An 8,271-nucleotide genomic window follows, 5' to 3' on the forward strand; every position below is an offset into this window, starting at 1 on the left:
GGAGAACCTAATTTAACCTAGAGTGTCTCTTTTATTCTTCTGTTATTCATTTGAAGTGCCCTATCAGCTTGAACTGACCAACTTCAGTCATTTTTACCCTTTTATTTTTTTTCTCTAATGTAAACTGAAATTCCCTGCTGTTCGTGGTATTTTAGTGTTTAGCATCATTTAATGAGCAGGTATCATAAAACTTAAAAGGTCCTTTTCTTGTATCTCTGATTAGTTAGTGAAAGAGCCAAATAATTTCTCTTAATATATTTTGATTTTGGCTCGTTTTACATTTAAGTGTTTTTTGATGAAGTAGAAAATAATTTTGGTTAAAGTAGGATGGATTCTATCGAGCGAATATGTGGCCCCCTATTAAGTGGTAGAATATAAATTGTTTACCGGTGTTACTATATGATAGCTTCCCTTATACATTTATGTGTATAGGTTTCTAAATAATTTACTTTCTCTGAAAAATAGATATATAATTTGAACAGATAATTTAGCATCAATGTCCATATACTCCTTATTATAAAAGCAGTAATTCATTCAGAAGTGAAAATTCATTTAAACAATTTCACACTGCCCTTAATTGCAGTTTCTTTTAAATTACAATAAGGAATAAGCTATTAATGAGTAAAAGAAATAGTAATATTTATTAATTACACACTTCCCATTTGATGTTCATGTATGTTGTACCTGACAATTGCTAATATTTTATTATTAGGTCTAATTTTGCTTTTAGGAAGAAAAGAATACCTTTGTGAGATAAATAGCATGCAGTCAAAATAATGAGGCTAGTATGCAAGCAAAAGCCAGATAATGTGTAATAAGTTACAGAGGACATTGTGCAACATTAACATTGGTAACAGGTAAAAGATGTAATAGTGCTGCCTACTGGTAAGAAATAGTAGTGTTTAAAGGGTAAATGAAAATGGGTGTGGTGTTAAGTGATATACACGGTTATTTAAGGTTCCTACTGTTATCTATGATGCAAACTGATTTTTCATTAGTATTTAATAGAAAATTCACTATGAAGTCTTTGAGAGTTAAATTGCTGTATGAGATTTCTGGATTTAAAAATTTTTATTTTTGGAGAATGTATATAAATAGCATATTCGCTCTCTTGCTCCCTCTTTTTAATCATGTGATACCTGAATAGTCTGTCGTATGTGTGGCCCTTCTTTAATGATGCTGACTTTTTTTATGGTCAGCATTTCCATAGAATTTGTAGTTGAAAAATAAGACATTGCCAGTTATGAGAAATAACTGTAAATTTTAGTAATCCACAGGTGGATATTTAGCTAGTCCACTTACACCATTTATTCATAGAAAGAAATATGATTTGCATATGCAACAATCAACAGAATTTAAGTCTAACTGGAAAATGAAATTGGATTGCTTCTAAAGCACTGGTGTCAAAGTTTTAGCAAATTAAAAATCAAGTGTTCATATAGGTAGGGATTAGTTTTCCCATGTTCCACTAAAAATAAGTTTAGTTTTCTGTACTTGAAAAAAACATATTTTGCTCCAAGTGTTTTGATTGTATATCAGTTAATTTTCCAGTATACTAATTTTGTTTATAGTCTTAAGAATAAGTTACAGTTATTTTAATATTAGCTCAACTCAAAGCACAGGTTTTTACAAGTTTAGTATTTGCTATATGATGTTTGTATAGGTGTGGCATGATGGAATTATTTAAATATGATGATTTTATTATTCTGATTTGAATCCTTATCATATGCATTTTAGCTTTATTTTCAGATATCCATTATACATGGCTTATTAAAACACCATGCACTGTAAAAATAGTTGTTACAAAGTGAGGAAACTGCTATTTCATTATGTATAACTTTCTCACTTACATAATGCAGTTTCCATTCTGAAAAAGAATTGAGTCACAACTAAATTGAGGAAAAAGTTAAAAAAGAAAGTGTTTCTGAATATCCAAAACTTGCTTTCTAGAGAGAGGAAAAGTAAAAACCATATTGTCTCCTTCAAGGCATAAAAGCACTCTTTATATATTTATTCTTTATCCCTTTCTTTCTCCCTCAGTTCCCTCTTTACCTCCTCCCTGTCTCCCTACCCTAAGTCTCTTTCTTTATCGCTACAGTACTGTATGTTTTACTACGATAATTTAGACTAACATTGCCATTGAAATATAAAATTAGAAGTAAAGTTGGAAGCATTTAAGAATTATTTTTGAGAAGTTTATTTCTGCTTGTTTTAGTAACTTGAACAGAGAGAAGAAGGGAAGGAGAGAGAACAAGGCAGGAGGAAAATGAGAAAAATAGTAAGGAAAGGGAATAAGAGAGGAAAAGATAGAGCTGAGGGCGAGGGAAATGGAAATAAGTCAGATTACATTGTATGCAAATTTTGAGTACCAAAGGAAGATAAAATGTGAAAACTGTCTAAACGTGCGAAAAGTTGACATTTGTATTCTTGAAATCATTTTCACAATCTGCAAAAGAAATTCATAAATAAATAGTAAATAAAATATTCCTGGAAGGTTTCATGATGTCTAAAAGATAAATAGTTGGAATTACAATTTAAATCGCTTCACTAATATAACAATCAAATATCAGACCACCAAGAAGGTGTTTTAATAGCATAGAAAATAGCAATGCATTTCCTGTGCTGAAATGTAGCAAGTGTTTTTTGTGTGTCTGAAAGATTCTACCAGTTTCATAGCATAAACAACAAACCTGGTGCTGACAGTAGTCTGCACTTTGGACTTTTTAGGTTCTTTACCTGAAACACTTTTCAGAAAAGGGACAAGAAAAATGCTTTACATAGTGAGAGGCACTAGATTACAAATATTAAATCATCCTTTTGAACAATATGAATAACCATATGTTAATACTTTTCCTTCAGCAGAGAACAAGAAAAAAAAAGGATTACATTTATGAGCAAACAGTGCTTTTCTAAAGCATATATTCTTATCTATTTTATTTCTATGCAAATATTTGAACAGTTTAGGTTTTCCTTGACCTTTGTATTTATTTATAGCATTACACAAAAAGTATGGGTGCATGCTTAGGAATTAATAACTTTAGGACATGATTGTTAAGATCTGGTAAAGCTGTAAAAGCCCCAAGAACCAGCATTCTAGCATCATTCAGTAAAAACATGTTTTTTATTCTCTTATATCTTAGTCCATGTTTCATCAAGGACAGCTTTCTCAAATGCTATTTCAGCTCTAACACATTTTTATAAATCTGCTTAAAAGGATATACAAAATATTTTAATTATCAAGTATAATGACTATTTGTTTCACTCTTTATAAAATGTAAAGCTGAATTTTTGATTGACATTTTATTTGTAAAACTGAACGATAAAATGATTTAAATGCTTTATTTTGAATACTTGTTTTATTTATCAACTTATATCCTCACATTTTGACCTAAATTATTTTTATTTTTCTCAGTTTTTGTCATAAAAACGCATCAAAAGAAAATTAAATGTAACATAGTTTAATTAGCAGATTGGGCTACCACAGTTTAAAATTAAAGCTTTAGGCCTTATTTTTTAGATCTTGATTATTTTTAAGTTTAAATTTATGTAACATATTTTTTAGATCTTGATTATTTTTAAGTTAAAATTTATTTAACTTAAATTTTTTAAGTTAAAATTAAATCTATGATTTTCTAAACTCTTGAAGTATAAAACATGACAGTATCCAAATTCATATCTTCCACATAATAGATAACTGTTCATGTCAGTGATCCCATGCTAAGCATTTATAACATAATGAATGGGCCAGGTGCAGTGACTCACACCTGTAATTCCAATACTTTGGGAGGCCGAGGTGGGTGGACCATTTGAGGTCAGGAGTTTGAGACCAGCCTGGCCAATATGGCGAACCCCTGTCTCTAGGAAAAATACAAAAATTAGCAGGGCATGGTGGTGCATGTCTGTAACCCCAGCTGCTCAGGAGGCTGAGGCAGGAGAATCACTTGAATCTGGGAGGCGGAGGCTGGAGTGAAACAAAATTGTGCCATTGCACTCCAATCAGGGAGACTGAGCTAGACTCCGTCTCAAAAAATAAGTAAATAAAAAAATACAATGAATGTGTGCCTTATATTTTCACATAATCAATGATATCATATTTTAAAGAAAGTACTGGGTACTTGTTAATTTCAAATTCAGAGTGGCAAGGAGAAAGCAAACCATTTTTTTGAATAATTGACCAGATTACTTATTACTTTTTTCTTCATTGTCTTATCAGTAACCCTTTGTATCTCTTTTGCTGTAATTCTATAGAGTTCTATCATTTATCATAAACAAAATAATATACTAAATGTAAAAGTTTAGCATTTTATTTTGTTAGATAAAAGTTTTTGTTATTTGCTTATTTACCATCTATTTAGAACTTTTGGTGCCAGTATTTATCTTATAGTAGAAAATTTTGACCATTAAATTTGGTTTAGATCAATACTTTTTAGAGTCTTTTTGACAAATAATATTGCCTTAAATGGATCTAATAGCAATTAAATGATTAAAGTAGTTTAATGTATTAAAATTTCTCATTTGAGATCTGTAGTCTATCTTTGTTTTCTTCTTATGGGAAATCTTTAGTATAAATTGAGTACCTCCTTTTGCACACCCAGTGATGGTAGTTCTTTTTTAACCCAGATCCAAGGATGGAGTGTTTACAATGCTGAAAGCATATAAGGAGAACTTAACTACAGATATGTCAAAATATCAGTTGTATGAGTGTCTTCATGCACTTCTTCATAAAACAAAATAGTTTTATTTCATCTTTAAGAAACTTTTAAAAAATCAAGTTATTTTTAATGAAGGATAAATTCAATACATTTTAATGGACATCTTATTGAATCTTTTTCCATTTTCTTCATATGAATATTAACTGATTAACTCTTCCTTATTTTCTCATATCTAATTATTAACTGGCTGGGTCATTCTGGCAGTCTTTCTCTGCCTCAGTTTCTTCTTCTATAAAATGGGAAAGATAGTACATACGTCATAGAATTATTGTTAGAATTGTTTTCCAGTTGATCTTGGCTTTTCTCATTCCTGTCTCTTCATAAATTTTATTTTATAAATTGCTCTAAATTAGCTTTCCTAAAACATCTCTAATATTATAATTCTCCAGATTTGATAACCAGTTTGATACTCTCTGTTGCCCATAGAAAACAATTTGGACTCCTCCTTCTGACACCTCCAGTTTCAGACCTAACTTACCCTTGTGTATTCCACTATTCACTGACTGACTGAGCTCCAATCTATATGAACCACATGCCTGGCTTGGGATAGAACTCATCATCATAATGTCTTTAGTTTTCCTTCACTTTTTCTGGAGCACTCTCAAATGTATTTCCTCTTACAAAAAATCCTGCCTGTTATTTAGGGGGCAGTTCCAATACTGGGATCTTTGCCATATCGACTTCTTTGGTCTCTCAGCTATGATCTTTCCTAGTTCAGATCTCACACCACTAAATGGCATTGTACTCTCTTCACATATTCCTCATACTCTATATTCTAGGCAGAGTTAGATACATATCTAGAGTACTTGATTGAGAGTTTTCAGGGCAGAGTTTTCATCAAATTTTACTATGAATTCTTCTCCTACTTTCCCATGACACCTAACAGAGTACTCTGCACATAGAAGATATTCTGTAAATATAGTTTATTAGGGAAACATTGTGGCAGAACAGAAAGAACACAGGCATTTGAGTCAAAAAAGTCATAGATTTGAAGACTGAAATAAATATTGTTTGACCCTGAACAACTTAAAATATGGGAGTCCCATTGTCTTTATCTGTAAAAAGGGTAATATTATTATCTACTTTTCAGGTGGGATGGAAGGATTATATATGATGCATGTAAAACATTCATAATATGCCTGGATGTAGTAGATGCTCAATAAATATTTTCCTTTTTGTTTTATGTAACAAAACTTATTTCTCCTATTGTCTACCATAAAAAGTGTGGCAGTACATGTGAGATTGATCACTGTGTATAGTTGACGAGAGTTGACTTTTAATAAACAGCATTGTGTTTTCTTTGGAAAAAATTACCACTGCCTTTGGAAAAGATGTCTTGGATACATTATAGCCATAGGCAGGTAGTTTCCTCACTTGCATCTGTCAACTATTCCTTCTCTGAAATACTCCTCTCAATAGTACTGTTGGAGTATAAGCAGTAGACAATAAATGAAGGTAGTAATAGCCAAAACTAAAAATAAGAAAAGACTTGTCACTTTCATCTATTAAGTATTAGATTTATTTATTCATTTAGGCAACAAGTATTTCAAGACTTTAACTATATGTAGATAATGCTAGTAGATACAGTATTGAACATAAAACATTGCACTCTCAGCAAACTTGGTGTTTGGGACAGGAAGATAAAATGCATACATAAATGGCAATGGGAAAAAAGACGCAGGAGTAAGGTATTAAGGTTGTGATTCAGTGCAACTCTGGAGCCAAACTTATGTGGTAGCCACAGAAGAACACTGCGTTTTGAAACCTCACATCCCCAAAGGTATACCATGTTCTTCATCTGGCTTCTGAATTTGGATTACTACAATGGTATGTGAATGTGCTTAAACTAATAGAAAGGAAATTGGGATTAGCCTCAAACCTGTGTTATGGATTAAAATAAACAGAAATAAAATTTTTCCCGCTCAAGTTCCTGACAACAAATGCACCTGTAACTCAAATCAGACACACATTTGAAAAAGCACAGAATTCCCCTGTAGTTTATATTCATTTCTGTGTGAGATTAAATAGAAGGTAAGCATAACACTCAAAATATGGAGAACTGACCATTTTTGAATAAAGGAATTTCACAGTACTGCTGTAAAACAAAGCAGGCAGTCCTTCCATGTTTCTGTTTTGTTAAAATATGTATTTCATCTTTTATCTGTTTGAAATGGTGGCTGCAATTTAGTAAATGCCACCGATTTAGTTTAGATTTTATTGTTACAGTGTTACAGTTTTGATAGCACTGGGCATTTTTTCCTATAAGTTTGTTCTTCTGCTTTCAAGAATGGTATTTAATCAGTGTCCTAGCTCATTCGATGTGTCTTGCTTATAGATCCCTCTGCACTAGAGAGAAGAACCAAGTCTTCTCAAAGCTGACAGTTGTCCTGGGGATTTACAACTGATCATATTCAATGTGGGGGAAATTTGACCTTTCATACATTCTTTTCCATAACTGTTTCGGGGGAAAACAAGATTAGTTTTGATGGAGCCAGTGCATGGCACATAGTAGGTATTCAATGTGTTTTTAAAATAGGTTTTAATACAGCAAAATGTTTGCTATGTTATACCTTGAAATGTGCTTGTTTTGAACAAACTCAGGTGTCATAGTACAAAATTATCAGTGTTATAGTTCAGTGGAATTGCTAATAGGTCACATCACTTTAAGAAATTAAAATATTTTTAAAGATTTGCTATTAGAAGAAATCATAATAAGGGCATAGAATGAAAACACCACAGTCTGGTTAGCAATCTATTTTTAAAATTACTGCAATTATTTTGGAAGACGTAAGTTAAGATTCTTTTACTTAGTGGCATCTTCCTGATCACGTAACTGCCATAGGGTTATAAAATGAAAGGAGTTTTACTATGTAATGTAATGTAGTCACAGTCTTTTATGTTAAGCAAAATTTGATTGTGAAAACTAATATGCAGAGTGTAACATTTTCTTTAATAACCTGGAGTTATTTCCAGGTGATATCGAAGAGTAGTGTGCTGATAGTAAAGAACGTGGGACTCTCCAGGAACAAATGACTTGACAAAATGGTTATACATTTCTTCCTAATACATTTTTGTGTGTGTGTGATTGTTTGTGTATATTGGGAGGTATTTGCATTAGTTAATTATTTCTTTTCCTAGTTTTTGTCACCTTTATATGTGCTTAGTGAAGCTTGCTATAAATTATTTAGGCCTGAACTGAAGGTTAATGTCATTGTAACCAGCCAAACTTGACGTACCCCGATGCAGCTTTGTGCGGGAGGCACCTATGGCTTGATAGCTGTGTGAAACTGTTGCCTACAGAGATGGGCTCTTGACACTGTCTGCCAGCCTGAGGCTGTCCGCTTTGTGTCTGCTTTAATTGAAAATTAATAGTTAGGGGGTTGCTATGGAAATGATACCATTGCTTGCAGACAGCAAACCCAGCTTTTTGCAAAGAGACACTAGTGGTATTGTTTGTCCTTGTTGACCTCAGAAGTTCAAAAGCCTGGAGGAGGAAAGGAGATGCAAATATTTTACTTAAAAAAATGAATTTACATATTTATAACATTATTTTTGAATG

This window comes from Colobus angolensis, unplaced genomic scaffold, assembly GCF_000951035.1.
Source record: "Colobus angolensis palliatus isolate OR3802 unplaced genomic scaffold, Cang.pa_1.0 Scaffold403, whole genome shotgun sequence".
In the NCBI taxonomy this organism is placed as follows: Eukaryota; Metazoa; Chordata; class Mammalia; order Primates; family Cercopithecidae; genus Colobus; species Colobus angolensis.